General features: G+C 42.7%; 1 protein-coding gene across 5 annotated transcripts in view; it reads right to left on the bottom strand.

The window, feature by feature from the left end:
• The window catches only part of DGKI (diacylglycerol kinase iota), a 440859-nt gene that overhangs the window by 407218 nt on the left and 12308 nt on the right, over nucleotides 1–21333 (bottom strand). The gene's annotated exons all lie outside the window — the stretch shown is intronic.

The following is a 21333-nucleotide window of genomic DNA, read 5'->3' as shown; positions in this document are numbered from 1 at the left end:
TCATGTCAAAAAATGGGCCAAAGACAGGAACAGACACTTCTCTAAAGAAGACATACAAATGGCTAACAGAAACGTGAAAAATGTTCATCATCGTTAGCCATCAGGAAAATTCAAATCAAAACCACATTGAGATATCACCTTACACCAGTTAGAACGGCCAAAATTAACAAGACAGGAAACAACAAGTGTTGGAGATGATGTGGAGATAGGGGAACCCTCTTACACTGTTGGTGGGAATGCAAGCTGGTGCAGCCACTTTGTAAAACAGTGTGGAGGTTCCTCAAAAAATTAAAAATAGAGCTACTGTATGACCTGGAAATTCCACTACTGGGTATTTACCCCAAAGATAAAGATATAGTGAAAAGAAGGGCCAAATGCACCCCAATGTTCATAGCAGCAATGTCCACAATAGGCAGACTGTGGAAAGAGCAAAGATGCCCTTCAACTGACAAACGGATAAAGAAGATGTGGTCCATATACACAATGGAATATTCCTTAGCCATCAGAAAGGATGAATACCCAAAGTCTGCATCAACTTGGATGGAACTGGAGGAGATTATGCTGAGTGAAATAAGTCAAGCAGAGAAAGTCAGTCATCATATGGTTTCACTTACTTGTGGAACATAAGGAATAACATGGAGGACCTTAGGAGAAGGAAGGGAAAAATGAAGGCAGGAAATTGGACAGGGAGAAGAACCATGAGAGACTGTGGACTCCGAGAAACAAACTGAGGATTTTAGAGGGGAGGGAGCTGGGGTGACGGGTTGGCCCGGTGATGGGTATTAAGGAGGGCACGTATTGCATGGAGCACTGGGTGTTATATGCAAACAGTGAATCTTGGAACACTACATCAAAAACTAGTGTTGTACTGTATGATGACTAACATAGCATAATAATAATATAAATAAATAAATAAATATTAATAAAATAAAATTTAAAAAGCAAGAGGCTGAAAACCAATTCCTAACTTGGCCTTTGATTTCTTATTTGCATTTGGCACACTCAGAGTCTTCTTTGCATGTGTTAGGTTAGGCCTATAAGGATGAGTCCAATGCTTATATTTCCAGGGTAGATCCAGGTCAGAAGGAAAGGATGAGAAGTAACCATAATCATCACTGTGGATCATGTCACATTGGAATATGTGTGGCTATAGGTGCAAACACTCTGGGAACCACCCTCTCAGGTGTGGAGTGTGCTGGTGCTGACTTGAGAGTATCAGACATCAAAGACATCTACCATTAAAGGTATTGAAACAGAAAGAAATTGACCTCTACTCCACTTCGTCCTTCTCCACAGCAAGGACAGCTCCCAAGGACTTACAATCTTTGTCATACTCTCCAGTTCCAGACCATTTTGCAAAGATGGCAGAAAGTCCTTGGCTATAAATTTCAAATGCTAAAACAGCTTTTACCATGGGACAGATGGAAAATGCATTTTTGGCAATATTCTAACCCACTCAAATGTAGTGATTTTTCTCCAAATTGAATCTTAGAATTTCAAGCTGCATTTAATGCTGGCGAAATACAACTTCCTGGTTCAAGATATTTAATAATTCTAATAGTTATTGAGTGAGATATGGACAAATGAGACTAATATATGGATATAATGTCCCTTGAAATAATCTCGGAAATGAAAGCTCAAGGGAAAACATGTTCATAATGAGGCAGAATTGATTTTTGCTAAATACAAAAATAGTGCAGGACACATTATTAAACCCCAAAGGGCAGCGTTGCTGCCTCTTTTGATTGATGGTTTGCTCTTCCAAAGCTCTGTTTTCAAAAGCTCTCCATGGTGGGATGAAGGGGTGAATATGCAGGTACGTGAAGGATGGAGGGGAGGCATGAGAAGAAGCCACCAGTCAACATGATGACCCCCACTCACAAAAGCCTTCATGAGACCTTTTCTAATAGAAGAGCTTTCAGTTTAAGAATTAGGGAAAACTTCTCAGCCCTGAAAGGGAACACTGTCAAATGTTCTTACAAAGAACACTGGGGAACTGCCAAGAAGGGTTAAAATTCCATCATCAACTTCATCCCTCTTAGAAGGGGTGAGTCCCTGGCACTCTTGAACATCTGACAGCTTCTAGCTTCTTTGACTACTGGCCTTTGAGCTATTCCAAGCAACCTGGCACTCAAGTTGAGGCTTGGAACTACAGTAAGAAGTTCCCTAGACTCCCTAAATATTATCAATATAGTATAAGCCTACCTAGAGAACGAGTATAGAGACAAATCTGAGCCTACAAATATTCCGAAGGCAGAACAAACCATTTAGGTGTTTCATTTATACTTAGAAACAAATGGTATGATGGTTTTAGGTCAAATAAGCATATAATCTAAAATAAAATATATTCCTTGAGTAGCAATTTCCTGTCCCCGGATTACTCAAGATGTCGCCAAGTTTGAACAATGGAAGATAAGCTTCTCCTTTGCCAGTATGAATCCCCCCACAAACATGGAAATATCAATACTTACCCAAAAGATCTGCTCTCTTTTTGCCTCCCAGTAATAAACAGCACTAAATAACACTGGCCTTCAGTTCATTAAAGTAGAATTACTTGTTTTATCATTATTTTTCTTGGGTATTTATAGAATCTGCATTCTTTTCCCTAAATCTTTAAAAACCCATCCCTCTATTTTTCCCTGGAGCGAAAGAAGAGAACACAATCTTGTATGCACCTGAGAGCAAGAAGAATGTAAGAGCCTTCTCCTCCATTTGTGAAACCAGCACATCTGACCCCTTTTAGAAAATCATATTTTTTTGAGTTGCTCGTCCAGCTTCTGCCAACGTCTATTGTACTGAACTAACTATGGTACTGATCTAGCTAATTTAAGATACTAGCTAACTGGTTTACCCAACTGGGGGTTGAGTCCATTATGAAACTGAGAAAAAAAATCTAATTGGCCTATAAATTTCTTCTGATGTGGGTTAAAAAACAAATTTTCTGAAATAGTACATTCATTCTCTCATGGAACATTTCTAATCAATGCATTCAATACCACCTATCTATTAAAAGCCTATGACTATGCATGAGCCACTCAAGTTTATACCAGGGACAGGACAACCATGAAGATCTAGGCCTAAAGAAGCTTATAGGCGGTTTGCGTGACACAATAGTAGCTGTTGTCTAATACCTCTATAATAACACTTATTCCATTGTAAGTAAAAAAAATACCAATGGTAGAAGAGAGCGAGAAGGACATAATTCTACAATGGAGAGGAGAGACTTCAGACTGAAGCTTGTATCTAATGCAGATCTTGAGATCTGACTCTACTGCTGTTTCTGTTTCCTGTGTGGGCTCCTTCTGGGCCCTTTTATATTGATGGGACTTCAAAGTGCCCCCCATATCCTCTTTCTCCTCATCCCGTAGACTGTCCCTAGACAATCCATCCATTCTCAGGAATTCATCTCCCCATTGCAAAATCTATACATCTAGCCTAGACAGTTCTCTTGAGCCTCAGATGCCCTTACACATTGGGCTTTCTCATCCTGTTGGCACACAGAGACCTCGCGGGCAATGTGACTGACATTTCATTCATCCTTTTCCTCGTCCAGTGTATTTCATCATCCTCTATTCTTTATCTGAAGTGTTAGCTCCACTAGCCAAGCAAATATGAAACAGAGAAGTCACCTTTGCCTCTTCCTTCATTCCCAATAAATCTCACTCCCTTAATCACTAAGTCCTCTTCACTTTAAATTCTGAAGACTTCCTCCATCCCCTCCATCTCTTAGCTCTGTCCTTGCCCATTTCCTTTTACCTAGACTGGCACAGATTCTCTATGGACCCATCCTCTATGCAGTCATTCGAATAAGCTAACTGAAGACAAATCTGAAAGATGCACTCCCTTATCTAAATCGTCTCGCTAGCCACCTGTATCAACTATAAAATGGCAACAAATCCTGGCTCACTGCCCCTAGCATCAGCCTCCAGCGCCCGGGCTTCTCAGGAAGGACCTCTCCCTCTGCATAAATTTCTCACAAGAATTTCCCAACCTTAACCTCCCAACTCTACTCTTCCAAACTTTTTGTTTTACCAACTCAGTTTGACTTAAGTCTTTGCTTCCAAACATGGCTGTACCTACAACTTAGACCAGAAGGCTCATTTGCTGCATCTTCCACTGCCAGACTTTGGTTCCAGCAAGTGCCATGTCAGCTCCAGTTTCTGGAGACATATTTTAGTGTCAAGACCCTTTTCAGGTTCAGGGCTAGCACGGCAGCGCTAGCTCTCCACTATGCCCTGCTCTACTTGCTGTCCCGTTGGAACTCTTCTCTGCTGGATATAGAGGAGGTTGAACTTTCAACAACAGAGCCCCAAGCTTACCATTTTCAGTATCAGCAGCCCCCACTGAAGCAGGTGCAGCCCTCTCCCTCTCTAGCCCCTCCTCATAACCTAATAGTGCCCTCCAGTGTCAGGAGGTCTAACTGCATGTGAAGAAGGTATGAACTCAGAATCCAGTATGCTCTGCCCCATTAATCCCAAAGGCTAGTGGTGAAATGAACTCAAGACCCAGAAATGCCCCATCCCTTTTCCCCAAAAAGTGCTTTTATACCACCACTCACTGAGTTCCAAATTGTAGCTTTACCATGGGCAAAAGGAAAGAAGAAGGAAGCAAAGCTGTCATCTTCCTCCCTTGTTTCTAGGTAGTTGATAGCAGTAACCACCTGCCATCCCAGCAGTGCCACACTAGGTCAGCAATGTTATCTGTGGAGGTCAGGCTCATGGCTTTCCACAAAACATAGGTTGGGTTGCTTACACCGAAACTAGAATGAAATGACCTAGCTGTGTGGCCTCAGTTCTGAGAATTCCAGAGCCACCAGGACAAGAACCTTAGAGATGCAAGCAGTGAGCAACCTCACAGTGAACACAAGCATCCTCTGCAACCCAGCCACAGAGACTCTGCCTAGAGGTGGCCTCAGAGGCAAGCTGTCATCCTAGTTATCTCTGTGGCTCATTCCTGACCTTGAAAATAGTCTGTAGAAACTTCTGATGGGCCTATGTCAGGAGTACTGCTCAGCATTGTGCTGCTACTTAAGACACAATTTTCCCCAAGCTTGGCCAGGACTGTCTTGGAGGCCAGGACTCATTGTATCCCTCCTCCTTAAATAAGAGCACCCTGGTTAAGAACTTTGACCTATCTGGGTCTTGGACAACCTCGCGAGGGTAGCATGCTCCATCCTTGGCAACCCACACCAGCTACTCACCCTCTCATTTCTATCTGACCTGGCATCTCCATTGTGGGGCACATTGTTGGAAACTCTTCAAATCCAATTCACAAGCTCTTACCCACCCCCCACAGCATACTCAGACTAATAGCCATAAAGAGCTTGTGCGAATTCACAAAGATCACATGAGGTGTTATTCTTCCTAGCACTGGCCACTTCATAATCATGGGGAAATATTCAATGTCTCTTTCTCAGGTTCCTCATATGTGGAATGGGTGTCATTACCATGCCTACTCCCTAGGGTTGTTTTGGGAAAAATGAGTTAATATACATAAACTGCTTAGAATAGTGCCTGGTACATATACAGTGAAAATAAAAGTTAAGCACTATTATTATTATCCCAACATTACAGAATCTGCCTCTAACTTGCTGCATGTCTCCAGCCAGAATCCAGAGATAGCAAATTTTTCCATGTATTTGCTTATGGGCTCCACACTATTCTGAGTTTGGGAGACAAAGCAGCAAAGAAATCAAAGATCTGATCATGTGTATATTCTAGTGGGGAGAGGCGGATAAACACATAGTATAATATCAGATGATACCAGAAAGTACAAAGAAAATAAAAGAGGGATAATAGAGAGTGACAGAGGAGAAAAAGACAAACTTTTCTATGACAGGTGAGCAAGGGAGCCCCGGAAGAAGTGGCCTTGAGCTAAGACTCAAAGACTCTAGAAGACTCTGAGCTTGAAGCTAAGACTCAGACGTCTTCTAGCTAAGACTCGAATGATAAAAGCCAGACATGAAAAGGTCAGGAGCGGGGTTGCTCGACCTTAGCACTACTGACATTTTGAAGCAGATAATTCTTTGTTGTGAGGGGCTGTCTTGGGCATTGTAGGATGTTTATCAGTGCCCCTGACCTCTAACCACAGATGCCAATAGCACCCCAGATTTGTGACAAAAATGACCCTCTTCGAATAACAACAAAATGACAATTTAAATGACAACATTGTTACCATCTGATCTCATTTCTTGACCCAGGCCATCACATTATATTCCTGGATTATCAGCTCACTTTTAATTTTCTGTACAATGGTATCTTTTCTACAGCCATATGTTCGCTTATGTTGACCTCTTGACCTCTGTGGAAGACCCTTCCCACCCTCTTCAATTGAATAATTCTTCCTCATCCTTTTGGTTTTTTTTTTTTTTTTAAGATTAATTTATTTATTTTAGAGACAGAGGAAGAGTATGGGGAGTGGTAGAAAGAGACAGAATCCCAAGCAGACTCCATGTGGAGCACGGAGCCCAGAGCCCAATATGGGGCTTGATTCCAGGCCCCTAAGATCATGACCTGAGCCAAAACCAAGAGCCGGATGCTTAATCAATGTGCCATCCAGGTGCCCCCTTCCTCATCCTTTAATACTCAAAGTATCCCATTTTCTAATTCCATGTGCATAGATCTATCACTATAAGATATGTGCTGTAATTATCTATCTACTTATCTATCTCCCCCGACTCACAAGTGAGATTCTTGTGGTCTAGAAATGAATCTTATTCATTTAGGCTTGATACCTAAAACACACACTGGGTGCTTGACACACCCCAGGTGCTTAATAAATGTCTGTTGTATGCATTAATTGCTTTGCCCTCAAGGTTACTACGATCACTCAGAGGCCAACAAGATATATGCAGATGTAACTCTCAAATAATACCAAAAATTATATGTGATGTAAGAGAAATAGCAACAAAGTGTCATTTGAGTTCAGATTCAAGAAAAATTACTTTCCACTGAGTATTTATAATCACTTGCATAGAACGGAGGAAATGCTATATGTTGTTAAATTGTGACTCCCTCCAGACCCAACGCAATTCTGTAGTCACGGAGACCACGGTTGTAATGTCGCTAGTGGTTAATAAAGGCCGCACAGACAAGATGTGAGGATGTCTGCGGTTTGTACTATCCCTCCCACTGGAAAGCCAGCCTGCAGAAATCAGCAAATTATTTCAATTCTAAGAGCCCTAAGAATGCAGGGGACCCAAACGGTGTGTCTGAATGAAGTCAGTGCTTAAAGAATTCTTCTGATGCTCAGTCTCTTTAAGATACCACATCTAGGGGTGCCTGGGTGGCTCAGTGGGTTAAAGCCTCTGCCTTCGGCTCAGGTCATGACCCCAGGGTCCTGGGATTGAGTCCCTCATTGGGCTCCCTGCTCAGTGGGGAGCCTGCTTCCTTCTCTCTCTCTGCCTGCCTGTGACCTGTCTATCAAACACATAAATAAAATCTTTTTTTTTTAATTTTTTATTTATTATTTGACAGAGAGAGATACAGTGAGCGAGAGAGGGAACACAAGTGGGGGCAGTGGGAGAAGAAGAAGCTGGCTTCCTGCTGAGCAGGGAACCTGATGTGGGGCTTGATCCCAGGAGCCTGGGATCATGACCTGAGCTGAAGGCAGACGCCTAACAAGTGAGCCACCCAGGTGCCCCCATAAATAAAATCTTTAAAAAAAAAAAAAAGATAAAACATCTACTGAGTTGTATTCCTATATGTATGTGCCCCCCACCTCCCAAGCCACAGCTGGGGCTAACATCAGACAGCGTACACTAGAATGAAAGTATCAGTTGTCCACGACCACGTGCCCACATGTCCCTGCTTGTTCCATATTTCGAACATCCTTCCTGCCTACACCCATATTTGGCTGTCAGACCATCAGTGACCCCATCTCTGAGCATGAGAACCGAACCACATGGAAATCGTGTATCCCTGCAGTTACAAAGATGAGCTAACTGGAGAGTAATTTGAGAAAATGGGCAGGCCAGTGACCAAAAGACACTTAAGGCAAAATTGAAGAAAATACACCCTCCTCAAAAGTAAACAGGCAACTCAGAGATTGGGAACTGCTCTGGAGTTAGGCCAAGGTGTTCGTCATGTGGTTTCAGAAAATAATAATCCCCTGGGGTTTCAAGTTCAACAAGCATAAACTAACACTTAGGAGGCCAGGAATGTGTCATCAGCCACACAAGTGCATTCCTAACATGGCCCAGCTGGAACACTCGGCTGAAGCTTTGTGTGTCTGTATGCTTCACCAAGTCAGTTCCAGCAATGCTGTTTTTTACACATATTCCCAACTCCCTACCCTAACTCCCACCTGATTTCTACTCTAAATATGAACCAAAGCTCAAGAGAAACTCCGCACAAGTATATTACACAAAATTCATGCACAGATAGAACTTTTACGTCTACACTTACTGATAACTAGTAATAGAATTAGAAATAATGCTAAAGTTTTAAATACTTATTTCCCTCAAACGCCCTAAACCACAGTGAAGTCATTGTCAAATACAACTATTCCAAAACAGAAAACACACAAACAAACAAAAAACCCTTCTAACGGTGCACAAGTGCCATTTCACATGTGGCATTCCTGAGGCACAGATAGCAAGGGCTTTAGCCAGGGTCAAGATCATGATCGAAGGCTAAAGCAAGACTTGGATATTTATTTATTTATTTTTAAAGATTTATTTATTCATTTCAGAGGGAAGGGGCAGAGGGAGAGAGAATCTCAAGCAGACTTCACACTGAGCGCAGAGCCTAATACAGGGCTTGATCTCATGACCCTGAGTTCAGGACCTGAGCCAAAACCAAGAGTCGGAAGCTCAACTGACTGAGATACCCCAAGACTTGGATATTTAAACTCCAGCTTAACTCAAAACCCGGAGCTCTTCACCCCACTCGATGTTACCTCTTAATATAGCTATTGAGTCCAACCCACATTTAAACACCTACTCACAGACGTTACACCAGATAACACTCCTCAACGAAGCTGTGTTCCCAGACCCACATTTTTGTACCCACACAGAGAAACCAAGAATTTCAGACTACAAGGGATTTTAATTGAGCCCAGCCTCCTCAGTAAGTTAACTCAGTTCTCCACAACCCACCACCCAGTGCCCCACCACCAGTCAGGCGAGGTCCCAACACTTTCAGCAAGCAGCATCCTCCATCATCTGAGCCCATCCATTTCCAGACCCACAGCCTGCCAGGCACTTGGCACCTGCACCCCTAGGATCAACAAACAACTTCTGATTTCTAGAAGACGCCATGCTTTTTCAAGCCACCCTGACTATGCTCTGATCTCTCTAGAGCACACTTTCATCTCTTGTCTGGGTGCAGAATTGAGCTTCGACCATCTGTTTGAATGTCACTACTGCTATAAAGCATTCTCTGACCCTTTCAGAAAGCAGTACTGCCCCCTTCCTCCACCATCTGTGACACTTTCTACATGCCTCTGATATAATGCATTTCTCATGATGTGTAAAGCTGTGTTGTTTGTATACCTGTCTTCTTCCACTGGAAGGTGGGTTCATTGATGATAGGGACTATATATCATTCGTTTCTGTCATCTTTGCATCAGGACTGGCACCCAGTGAGTTCTTTATAAAGTCAGAGGAAATGAGACAAAGAGAAATAGAAGTAAAGGTGGAAGGTGGGAAAGTCAGAGAATTTAAGAGATTTGCTCAAAATCACCCAAGGAGACACACAGATTCCATATCCGGGGGCTCCAATCAGTCACCCTCAGCCATACAAGCCCTGGAGGCACAAAGTCACTTGACCCTCTATACCACATCCCCCACCCACCCGCTTCCCGCCATTTTCTCTCTATTAGAGCAGAATTTCTGGTTCTGAGTGGTTTCCACCCATGGCTCTGCCACAGCTCTGGTGAGAATACTTGCATGTGGAAAGGACTGTGGGAAGCCTGAAACTTCCAGGAGCCTAGAAGAGCAGCTGATGAGGGCACTCAGGTAAACAGTTAAGTGGGTGAGAGTCTTCCACGCGAGATCGGTGGACAAAAGTTCAAGAAGAACAGACACACTCCCTTCTCCCTTCAGTTGCTCCTGGAACTACTATTCTGCCGCCCAACCCCAACCTCGTGACCTTCTAGCATACCAGCCCCAAGGACAGTCTCCGGGGACTATGGGTCTTCTTGGCTGTCTCTCTGTTGTCTGGGAAAGCCCCATGACTGAGCACGGCCTCTCCTACTTGCAAGAAAAGCCAGCCAAGAAAACTAGCCGAGATTGGCCAGCTGGCAGAGGCTCCAGGGGTGTGGCTGTGTGAGTCCAGATCAATCTCCCTGCACTGTGCAAAAGCCTCCTGTTGCCAGGAATCAGTCTTTCCAGCCCAGAGCCAGCCCAGAGCCAGCCTCCTCTGCAAGTGTCATGAGGATCTACCCCTCCCAGAGGGCCGAGCCCAGAGAGAGCTGCCCCTCCCCAGCTACTGCCAATTTACACCTCATTAGCAACAGCCTCTCCCCACTGACAGTCCCTCCAAAATCCCAGACCGAGCACCTCCTTGGTGCTAAATGAACTCTGGGTGTTTGGGGAGGATGGCATCTGAGCTGCTAGAATGACAAGTCTCAGGGCTTCCCAGAAAACCAGAAGAGCACAAGCTACAGACAGGAGTCAGAGAACATCGTGTCCGGCGGACACCCGGGTTTCGAGGTTAGAGGGGCTACTAGAAATCAAAGGGATATTTTGCAACTTTAGCTGATGGCTGCAAGGCTAATTGTGAACTGAATGAATGCAAGTAGATTGTGGCAAAATGCCCGAGGAAAGTGACAAAAGGTATCTCCTTTACTTGGATGCTTGAAAAATATGCAACATGTCACAGAGTTGGGACAGACAAAATGCCTAAGGAAAGTCCTTTAGATGAACTAAAAACATTGTTGCCTGTTCAAAAATTCTAAAGAAATACACTGATTTGTCAAATTTCCCATTGTTCTTACTGAGGAAGAACAGGGTGAGCAACTTCAAGGTCACCGTGGTGAGTTGGGCACATACCTCCATCCCAGCTCCCCCGGAAACTCCCACTAAAATGAAAGTAAAGGAAAGAAAAGACATGCTTTCACCAGAACAAAGAAAACAGGCATGACAACAAGATATCTGGAAGCTGGAGAGTGAACTGAGTAGAGGTGATTGAGTGCAGGCAGGACGGAAGATGCTGGAAGTTAAGGATGTCAAGGAGGGAGAAGCAAAGGAGAGGTGGATTCCCCTGCAGCGCTCCAGAAAAGCTCTGGATTAGAGGAGCCAGGTACAGCAGAAGGTGAGGTTGGGGGAGGGGCCTGAAAGTGGGTAAAGGCTTTCTAGAGACTTTGATTCCCATCCTGAGCAGCCTGGTGGCTACTCCTACCACACACAGCCAGAAGGCTGGACATTTTTTTTTTTTTTTTTAGATGTTATTTTACTTATTTGTTTGTCAGAGAGAGGGAGAGGAGCACAAGCAGGCAGAGGGAGAGAGAGAAACAGGCTCCTCGCTGAGCAAGGAGCCCGATGCAGGACTCGATCCCAGGACCCTGGGATTGTGACCTGAGCAAAGGCATCGGCTTAACCGATTGAGCCACCCAGACATCCTTGGAGATTTCTTTCATAAGAGACCAAACCAGAGAGACCCAGAAACACCAACCACACCTGGGTCTGAGACTGACTGTCTCCCCTGAGGGCCAAGAGATCAACTAAAAATCTATACACTGAATAGTAAAATTTCAGCCAAAAAGTCTCTTAAAAGGAGATTAGAGCATTCTCCTCAGAGAACCGAACAGTAAGTATTAATGTTTAGGGTTTTCCCAGTAAAACAAACTGCATCCCAACCAATCACTCCACAGTGAAGGTTAGTGGTCTCACAAGTCACATACATGTGCAGACCGAGTTTGCATACAGCCCTTTGGGGCCTCTCCCTTAAATATGAACGGATCATCAGATATTTGAATAGAAACCCCAAATTGAAAAGAAGGTATTAACATAAAAAAAAAATAAATTTTTGAAAAAGAAAACAGAGTTAATATAGGCTAAAGAAAATGTCCAAAAATTATCATTAATATCCTTAGAGAAATAAAAGAAGATATTAAAGCCATGAAACAAAAACAGTGAACTATTAAAAAAAAAAAAAAACCTCTGGAAAACAAGAAAGAATTCTTAGAAATTACAAGTAAGATCAGAAAAATTAAAAATCCAATAAAAGGATTGAAAATACATGAGAAAATCCCCCAGAGTGCAGGTAAAAGGAATGGAGAACTTAGAAAAGAAAATCAGAGAAATATTCCAGTAGGTACAAGTAGTTACATAATATAAATGCCAGAGAAAACCAATAGATAAAGTGGAAAATAACACCAGAAAATTGTTTAGAACTAAAAGTTTTTAGATTGAAGTGTTCTAAAAAGTTCCCACACCATGAATATATGCACCTATGCTAAGGCACAGATTTTCTTTAACTAAAAGAGAAAAAGAAATTAAACCCATAGAGCATGAAAGAAGAAAAAAACCCACCAAAGTTCATTGAGAACCAAGTGAATTTGACTTCTCAACTGCACCTTTTGGAAGCCAAGCAGCAACCCAGAAATGCCCACACCACTCTGAGGTAAAAATTATTTCTGATCTAGAGCTCCATACCCTGAAAAACTCTCGATCAAGAGTGAGGGCAGGAAGAAAAAGAAAAAAAAAAAGATATTCTCATACATGAAAGGACTCAAAATATCTACCTCCTATGCACCCTGTCTGAGGAAGCCACCTCCTGGGAAAATTTTTCCAGTTGGTCATCTAAAAATATGATGTAGAAAAAAAATAAAGAAATAATAAAAAAAATAAATAAAAATATGATGGGAAAAAAGCTTATCCAAGAATGTGGTGGGTCCTGATGTTCTTGAAATTGCTGTATGCTCTGTGAATTGAGGCATAAACCAAAGAAGAATTTAGGAAGTTTAGAAAGTGGGGGAGAAAGATCACTGTGGTAACCACCAGCCCAGAAAGGAGGAGATGGGAGGGAACCAGGACAGCTGTCCAGTCAGAAACAAAGGAACTGATGCATGACTTGCTATGGGTAAACACCACAGAAGATATACGGTTCTTTCGAGAAGTTTGTGGAAGAATTAGAAACTAGTCCACATACAAATATTTTTTTTTTAATGAGACTAATAATCCAAGGAAGGAAATGTCTTCAGTAGCACACTGGGCGACTCAGACATGCATAAGATTTACAAAGTCAATAATAGAAGCATTTATGAACAATTTAAATAAAATTGTGATCTGAGCATACTGGAACAATGAAAGAAGGGATGTGTGCAGATGGGATAAAAGAGAATGAAATCCTCACCTTCTCACAGGAAACAGTTGAGAGAGATTACAAAAACACATCATTTATAAATAGAAATGTAGAATCCAGAAGAAACAGCCAAGGCGTCACAGCCGCTGTGGGGAACTGGGAGTATGGGAGAAACACAGAGAAGGGAATCACAGATTTGTTATAAGCCTGTGCTAGTTAACCATGAACTATGCCTTAAGCTATACTTACATACTTTGATTTAAATAAACGTTATATCTACAAATGAAAACCAAAGTTAGTTCTAGTTAACTACGAGCTAGGCATTAAGCTACACTTGTGTACTACTTTGATTTAAATACTATATGCAAAAACTGGAACAAAAAGTTGGCTGACCCTCACATACCTCCATGAGCACGCCTACAAAATGATGTGTACCGTTGGCAAACCTACGCTCCAGAGCTGTCAGGAGGAAATGTAATGACCCTGAGAAGTTCACAGGGTCTTCACAGCATTCCATGGCTGACGGCACACAGGGAATCTAGCGTGGCGGTCATGTAGTAATAGCTTGCATTTAGCTAGGGTTTACCATCTGCAAAGTGCTCGTGTCATTCCACTCAATCTCAACCCTTGTGCTGCGCAGTAGAGATCACCAGCCTCCTTTTTCAGATGAGGACCCTGGGCTTCAGAGAGAGTGAGACCTATCCTAGGGTTAGCAAGTGGCACACAAACAAGGGAATTCCAATTCCGAACACACACAGACACAGACACACACACAGACACACACACACACAGGCACACGCGTACGTGTGTGATAGCAGTATTTCCCAACAGGGATAGACAATGAGACATTCACAGACTTAGTTTCTAATTTTATTTATGTCTTTGTCGATCTAGGACAGTGAAGAATAAACATTTTTGAAAGAAGGCTCTCAGGGGAAAAAAAAAAACACCTGAGGGTCACTTTATTTATTTATTTATTTATTTTCCATTTAAAACAAAAGCAGCTCCCTTGAGTTAACATGGAGAGGAAGAGAAAGTTCTGCATGTTAGAGTTTACTATTATCAGTTCCCATTAGGACATGGTTGGGTGGTCTCTACATTATTAGCAAGTGGTTTAGCTGAAAGGTAGACAAAGAGAGTTTTCCAATCTTAATCGTGAAATTAGTTTGCAGGCTGTGTTCCCCCCACATCAGACGGGTCACATGGGCCCGTGGTCCTAAGGCTACTACTACTCATCATTCTGGGAGGCCTTGACCCAAGCTCCTACTCCTTCCTGCCCATTAATATTACTTTGATCTCCATGTTGCTCTCTCTGCTACCCGATTTTTCTCTACTTTCCATTTATATGAGAAGAATGATGATTTTCCGGAATGTAGAGTGTGGGCCAGCTCTCAACCCTTGCAATGCAATGTACATAATGCAGAGAATGAACTGGGCATCATCCTAATCCTTCAGGAGCAGGCATGAAAGCCAGGGGACAGAATTGGTCACACTGACTTTCCGCCACAATGCTGCACTCATTTACTGCAGATTAGGTCTGAAAAGAGTGTGCAGTTTGCAGCTTGAAAGCAAATCTTTCCTGGCTGCAAAATTATCTGTATTTCTATTAGCTGGTCCAGCCAATCCCTATTCATGTAATAGTGTTAGACAGTAACACGGTCCTCTGACAGTGAACAATGTTTAAGCTGCTCGACTACTGTTTTCGAATAAATTCAGAACACATACTTCTCTATTAATTTGTTCAGTGCTTTCTAGGTATTGGAATCTGGAAAAAAAAAAAACTTTACACTTCATTAACAAAATTTCAGTGATGTGATTTGGGGAGTTTCTCCAGGCAGCTTAGAAAGAAAGCTCCCAAGGGTGGTGGGTAGGGGGATGGGGTTTAAAGAGGAGCACTGGGTGTCATAAGCAGATGATGAATCACTGAATTCTACCCCTAAAACTAATATTACATTATATGTCAAATAACTAGAATTTAAATAAAATCATGAAAGAAAAACAAACAACAAACAAAGTTCCCAGCTCTATGACACCCTAAACTCCCAAATTTTCTCTATGGTTTTCCTGGTTAGACAATTGTCTAGCTATAGTATTAACTAATGACATCAAGTCTAACTACTTATTTACATGACTTTATGTAAAAATGGGTTTCAGTTTCAGGCGCTGAGTACATCTCACATTCTCCTTACTCGATCGTTCCCATATTTTCATGGACTTGCGATTCACCTTCCTTCCTCTTGTTCTCCTTCTTATTGTCGCAGAGGCATAAGAGGAACGTGGCTCTCAGCCACTAAGGTCACCGCAGAGAAAACAGGAATCTCCCTCCCCTCTTCATGCCCTGAGAGAAGGAGGGAAGCTCTTGTCCACCCCAGAAGGTTTCATGGCTCAGGAGGGGACAGGTGTCACTTCCGCAGCAATGGCTTCTGCAGAAATAACGGTGTCTCCAGAAAGAGGAATTAGCAATGGATCCAGGAAGAACCAGGACTTTCCCACATTTGGGTCCAGAACCTCACTTCTCTGTCCCCAAACCTCCAGCAGCTCTCTGTTAACTACAAAATTCAAATCCTTCTGATGGCATTCAGACTTTCTGTGACAAGTATTTAAGTTGATTTTCTTGCCTTACCTTTCACTACGTATCTCCACGCTCAAAGCCAAATTATCCCACAACTGACATGGCTGCCCCCACACATTATTCATCTCCACCCCCGAGTCCTTTCTCACACAGTCCCTCTGCCCCACTTGTTTTCCATACCTGCCCTTCTTGTGCCCTCTCTTCTCTTGTTGGAATCTTACCCATCATTCAAAGCGAATGTTTCAAGAAAACTCCCAAACAGAGCTAACTTCTCTCCCCGTCTCTGGCATTTCTACAACCCAGAAATGACCATGTGCATCGCTTCATGCCTGCTGTTTACCTTTGTTCAAGCTGCTAAGTCTAAGAGGTACAGAGTAGATGTAACTCCTGGTAAAGGTCCTTCATGTGTGGATTTCTAGGTAGTAGAGCCTGATGAAAGCCTCCATGCCAAAAAATAGAAATGGCTGATTTCAGGGGCTGTTGAAAAGACAGCAGAAGCAATTGTTCTAAAATTCTGCTTCCAGTTTGCCACTTAGAACTTAAGGGTCTGTTTCCTCCCATGAACCAGGGATAAGAACAAATTCACTTAGACACCCCCCCTTCCATCTTGAAGGCAGGTTTAGTCGTTATCTGCTCTAGAAGATCTTTTTCTACTCTTCCATCTGATGTAGGTGCCCCTCCTGTGGGACCCCCTGGCCATCCCTCCATCTTGTACTTACCACTCTATATTGTTACAGGTCAATTCCCTGTCTCCTCCTTGCCAGATCATAAATTCTTGATAACAGAACTTCATACATCTCTTTTATTGCTAGCACTTAGCATAGTATTTGGCACGTGGTAAGCACTCAACACATTTTTTATTTGTCTCCCCAATAAGTTACAATTGGTTTAAATCAACTTTAAGGTAGAAATCATATATTATTCGACTCTGGATTCCTCAGCAAGGGCTTGAAATAGTGTTTTGTGCATACAGCGTGTGAGTATTCCATATCTATTCCTATAAAATCGTTAAGCTTTTGTCCAGGGAACTGCTCATGTTATAAAACATAGGTGAGAAAACCCAGTAATTCTCCCCTTGATGCCTTTTTTTTAGTACTTTTTCCTGATTTTCAATATCAAGACTTCAAAGAAAGCACTTGATGCGTGGGAGAGCCTCAGAGACCAGGGAGATTCATGTATTTCATTTCTCATGTTCTAAAGCTTCTCTTCTTTTCCATTTCTCATCATCCTCACAAATTATCTCACTCCCTTCAGCTGAGGATGCACATTACTCAGGTTATTTTTAGAACACCCTTGTGTGCAATATTGGCAGTTCAAAGCACCAGAGAGAATCCACACAAACACACAAGGAGTCTCCTGGGGTTTTAGCTTTGTCCTTGAAGCTCTTTTCCTAGTCTCCTAAGGTCTTTCCTGTAAGAACCAGGTGAGCCACATTAAAGGTTCAAGTCCATGCATTCATTTCCATACCTCCCTGGTGAATTACAATAAATATTTATTGAACATGATGAGAACTAACGTTAAGAATGAAACAGGGAGCATAATAAGCAATTTCTGCAACACAGAACCTGAAGCCACACATCCGTATTCTGCCCTGCATCTTGGACATGCCCTTGCCAGATTTCAGGAATCTCCTGACAGAGAAGCAGCGATGCTCTTCCCCCACCCCTCACTCTGGCTCCAAATACAATTACCAGCCAAGCTAAGTACTCTAGCAAGACCGCCAGTCCACCCCAAATCCACAGAACTTGTTCCCTCCTGCACAGAGTTCTGTGTGTCTGGCAATTTGCAGGAGGATGAAGCTCACAAACAGAAGAGAGGACAAATTTCCTGTCCTTACTCTTATGGAAATCGGTCACCACTGTAATGAGGAGGGGAGGAACATACAACAAGCAAAATGAAGGAGAAAACCAAGAATGACTTTCCTCTTTCCTCTGTCTTCAATGCTCTCTTCTTCCTACTTACCCCTCTAAAGCCTAACTTTGTGATTAGAGAACTAGACTTCTTAACTCAAGAACTGTATCCTTCGATGTTGTCATTTAAGGATGACTAGCTAGAGGTTTCTAGGGGGTTTGATAAATTCATGTCTTGACACTAATCTCTCAAAGGACTGTTCGATAGACCTGCTGTCGGTGATAAAAATGGCTTATAACCGTGCTGTTCAATATGGTGTCTGCTAGTCACTGCAGCTATTAAGCTCTTAATGTGTGGCTAGTGTGACTGAGGAATTGGATTTCAAACTTAATGCATTTAATTTGTTCTGATAGGCACATGTGGCTACTGTCTACTATATTGGGCAGCCCTCATATCTGAAACAATGAGTGACAAATGAGTGATCTTGTGCCCACCAAATATAGGTTGAGTCAAAGCACAGATGGATTTCTTTATAATCTTTGTATCAAAGCACTAAAAGAAAGTTCACCAGGGGCGCCTGGGTGGCTCAGTTGGTTAAGCGGCTGCCTCTGGCTCAGGTCACGACCCCAGGGTCCTGGGACTGAGCCCAGCATCGGGCTCCCTGCTCACTGGGAAGCCACTTCTCCCTCTCTTTCTCTGACTGCCGCTTCCCCTGCTTGTGCTTTCCCTCTCCCTCTCTCTCTTTCTGTCAAATAAACAAATAAAATCTTAAAAAAAAAAAAATGTTCACCAAAACCTCACAGACAAATAAGCCAGTTTTAGAAGGCTTGACCACAAGCATTTCTCCATCAGCAGCAGGGTCAAGGGGAGGGTGATGCGGGCATAAGTCTGAAACATTGAAACATAGAGATAATAGTAAATAGTTCTTAAGAGAGAGCTTGACATTTCTTATTTAGGAAAGAAGAGAGAAAGGGACTGAGGGAGGAAGGGAGAAAAAAGAAAAGGAATCTGGAACATTCTAGAAGTGCTTGGTGTCTGAAATAAATATAAAACATGCCAACTAAACATTTAGCCAAACTGAAATGACAAACCTGAAGTGAAATGGCTACAAACTAAACAAGGCCTTGGAAATTTCGTCAGTAATTCATTGAATTGGCAACCTGGATATTTGGCTTTTGGAATAAGTTTAACACCAGTGGGTCTGAATCCGTGCAAATCCATAAACTCATGGCAGCCAACGGCCACAGCAAGGGAGCTAAGTCCCTAGAGCCTCACCCATACACATGGAGGTTGTGCCGTGCATTGGGACTCCCAGAGGAGGGCGGCAGGTGGAGACTGAAACCCACCCTAAGTGTCAGCCAAAACCTGTTGAGTTCTGGCTCTGAGCCTGACCGAGCTCAGGAGTAAAGGAGGATTTTTATTAAGTTGTCACTTAGACTTAGAACCTGTTTCTAATTCAAACAAAGACACCACATGTGCTCGTGGTGGCCCTGGTTAGACCACATTTTTAGTTTACTTCTCAATTCTTATAAAGAAAGCCATGGATAAACCAGGATGCTGTCGAGTTAGGGACACATGGAATAGTGGCTTTGCAATCAATCACCTTTAGATAAGGGATTAACTGAAGAATAAAAGTGGAGATGGTTTAGTCTAAAGAAACAGAGCCAAACAGAAATGTGAGACCTGACTTCACACACTCGGAGAGCTAGCATATAGAAAAAAAAGGGGAGGGTTAATCTGAATATCCCCCCGAAATGCACATGTAATACCAGTAGGCAAAAAATAAAGGAGTCGGGTTTGGCCTCAACATGGAGGCAACATGGCATCATGGGGAAATTTGTTAAGCCTTGGGTGACTTAGAACGGAGTCTGAATCCTCATCCCATCAACTAAGACCTCTTTGACTGGAAGCAAATTACTTTCCTTTGAGATTCAGTGTCCTCATTTGTAAAATAGATAAAACTAATTCAGACAATTTGTGATAATTAAATAAGAGAACAAAATAGGAAGCACAAAGTACCTAAGTGATGTTAAAGGTTCACTAAATGGTAATACCTTATTTTCCCTATAACAAAATCTTTACGACAATCAGACCTAAGCATAGCTTATCATCACGTTCCCTAATGTAGCCAAGAACTCCTGACGGGGAAGATAGTCACCAGCCTCTGCTGATGGACCATTTGCCAATGACACGTTATCGGTTGGGGGCGGGAAGGTTTGGGGTTTTGTTGTTGTTTTGCTTTTTTCAACTTAAACAAAAAGGAAGTTCATTGGGAAGATGTTGGATTGTTCATGAGTAATCAAAAGGCTGGGGGATCCAGGCTTGGAATACACAGCAGCGAGGGCAGCAGGAACGGTCCTCAGGGCACTGCTAATGGATATAAACAAACTGGCACTCCCTTTGAGAGCTTTTAAGAGGTCAAATCCAAAAAAGTCTGAATGTCCAGACTCAGGTCATATGTCCTAAGACAGTATCAGTGCGGTAAGAGGAGGCCAGCCATGACCGCTTGCAAAGACCTCATTGACTGCCATGGTGCAGAGCCAAGTACCTAGATGTAAAAATCCCACAAGACTGCACACGACAGGGGAGAGGGGATTCCCAAGAGGAAAACGAGGTATATCTATACATTTATACTGGGATACAGCACAGGGCAATGTTCAAGTGCACCGGCCAAGGAATTCTCCTGATGTTCAAATCCTGGCTCCATTGCTTGCTAGCTGTGAAGTGCTAAGAAGCTGCTTCCTTACCCTGTGCCTCAGTTACCTCTTCTGTAAAACTGGAAATAGTAACAGCACCTACCTCATAAAATCATTGCAAGAATTAACTGGAATAAAGTATGTCAATCATTTAGCACAGCTCCTAGCACATATAATGAGACTTGAAAAAATGTTATTGTTGGTAATTGGTAATATCACTATTAATAAGGCTGAGAACACACCACTGAGCACCTCAGAGGTGCTTTTTCTGAAAGACACGGAGCCTCTGACCTCTCTGTGGCTTCATGCCTAGAGAGAAGTCAATGATTCCAGTCCTCTCCTTTCCAGATCTCTTGACTCGACTTCCCCATTTAGATAACGGTTTCCTATAACACCAGAACTGCTTCCCTAAAGCCGTTTTAAGTAATTGTAAAAAGTGCACAATGAAGTAGATGAGAAGCACTAATTGCCGGGGAGATGCTAAAAACAACTCTGCTAATGAACCCACACCACAGTGGGAATAACTGTTCGCCATTTGTGGGTTCATCCATGTATTATTTCTTCTGAACATTACTTCTAGTTCCTGGAAGAGGTACTTTGCCATAAATGGGAGGGCAATTTACTGGAAGTTAAAGACCAGCTTCCAAGCATCCCATCTGCTCCCGGAAAGAGGTGTTCTCTCTCAAATGGCCTGGGGAGCGGACTGGGGAAGTTGTGGTGTGCAGCGTGCTCCTAGAAAACAACAAAGTTTGCTCCCTTCACAGTTCCCATGAAGCAGTTCGCTTAAGAAAATACATTTGTCTGGATACGCATAAATTTCACAACGATCTATATAAAGCTAGAGCAGAGATGGCAGAAATGCCTGGAAAAGCAGGGCCATGGGCTTGCCCACATGGATCATGCAGACTTCAAAATTAATGACAGTGCAACCTGAAAAAAATGCATCACCTCACAGCTCTGAAATTTG

Source organism: Mustela erminea, chromosome 11 (genome assembly GCF_009829155.1).
Source record: "Mustela erminea isolate mMusErm1 chromosome 11, mMusErm1.Pri, whole genome shotgun sequence".
NCBI classification, from domain to species: Eukaryota; Metazoa; Chordata; class Mammalia; order Carnivora; family Mustelidae; genus Mustela; species Mustela erminea.
The sequence above is the reverse complement of the archived record's forward strand: the minus strand, read 5'-3'. Positions and strand labels throughout refer to the sequence as shown.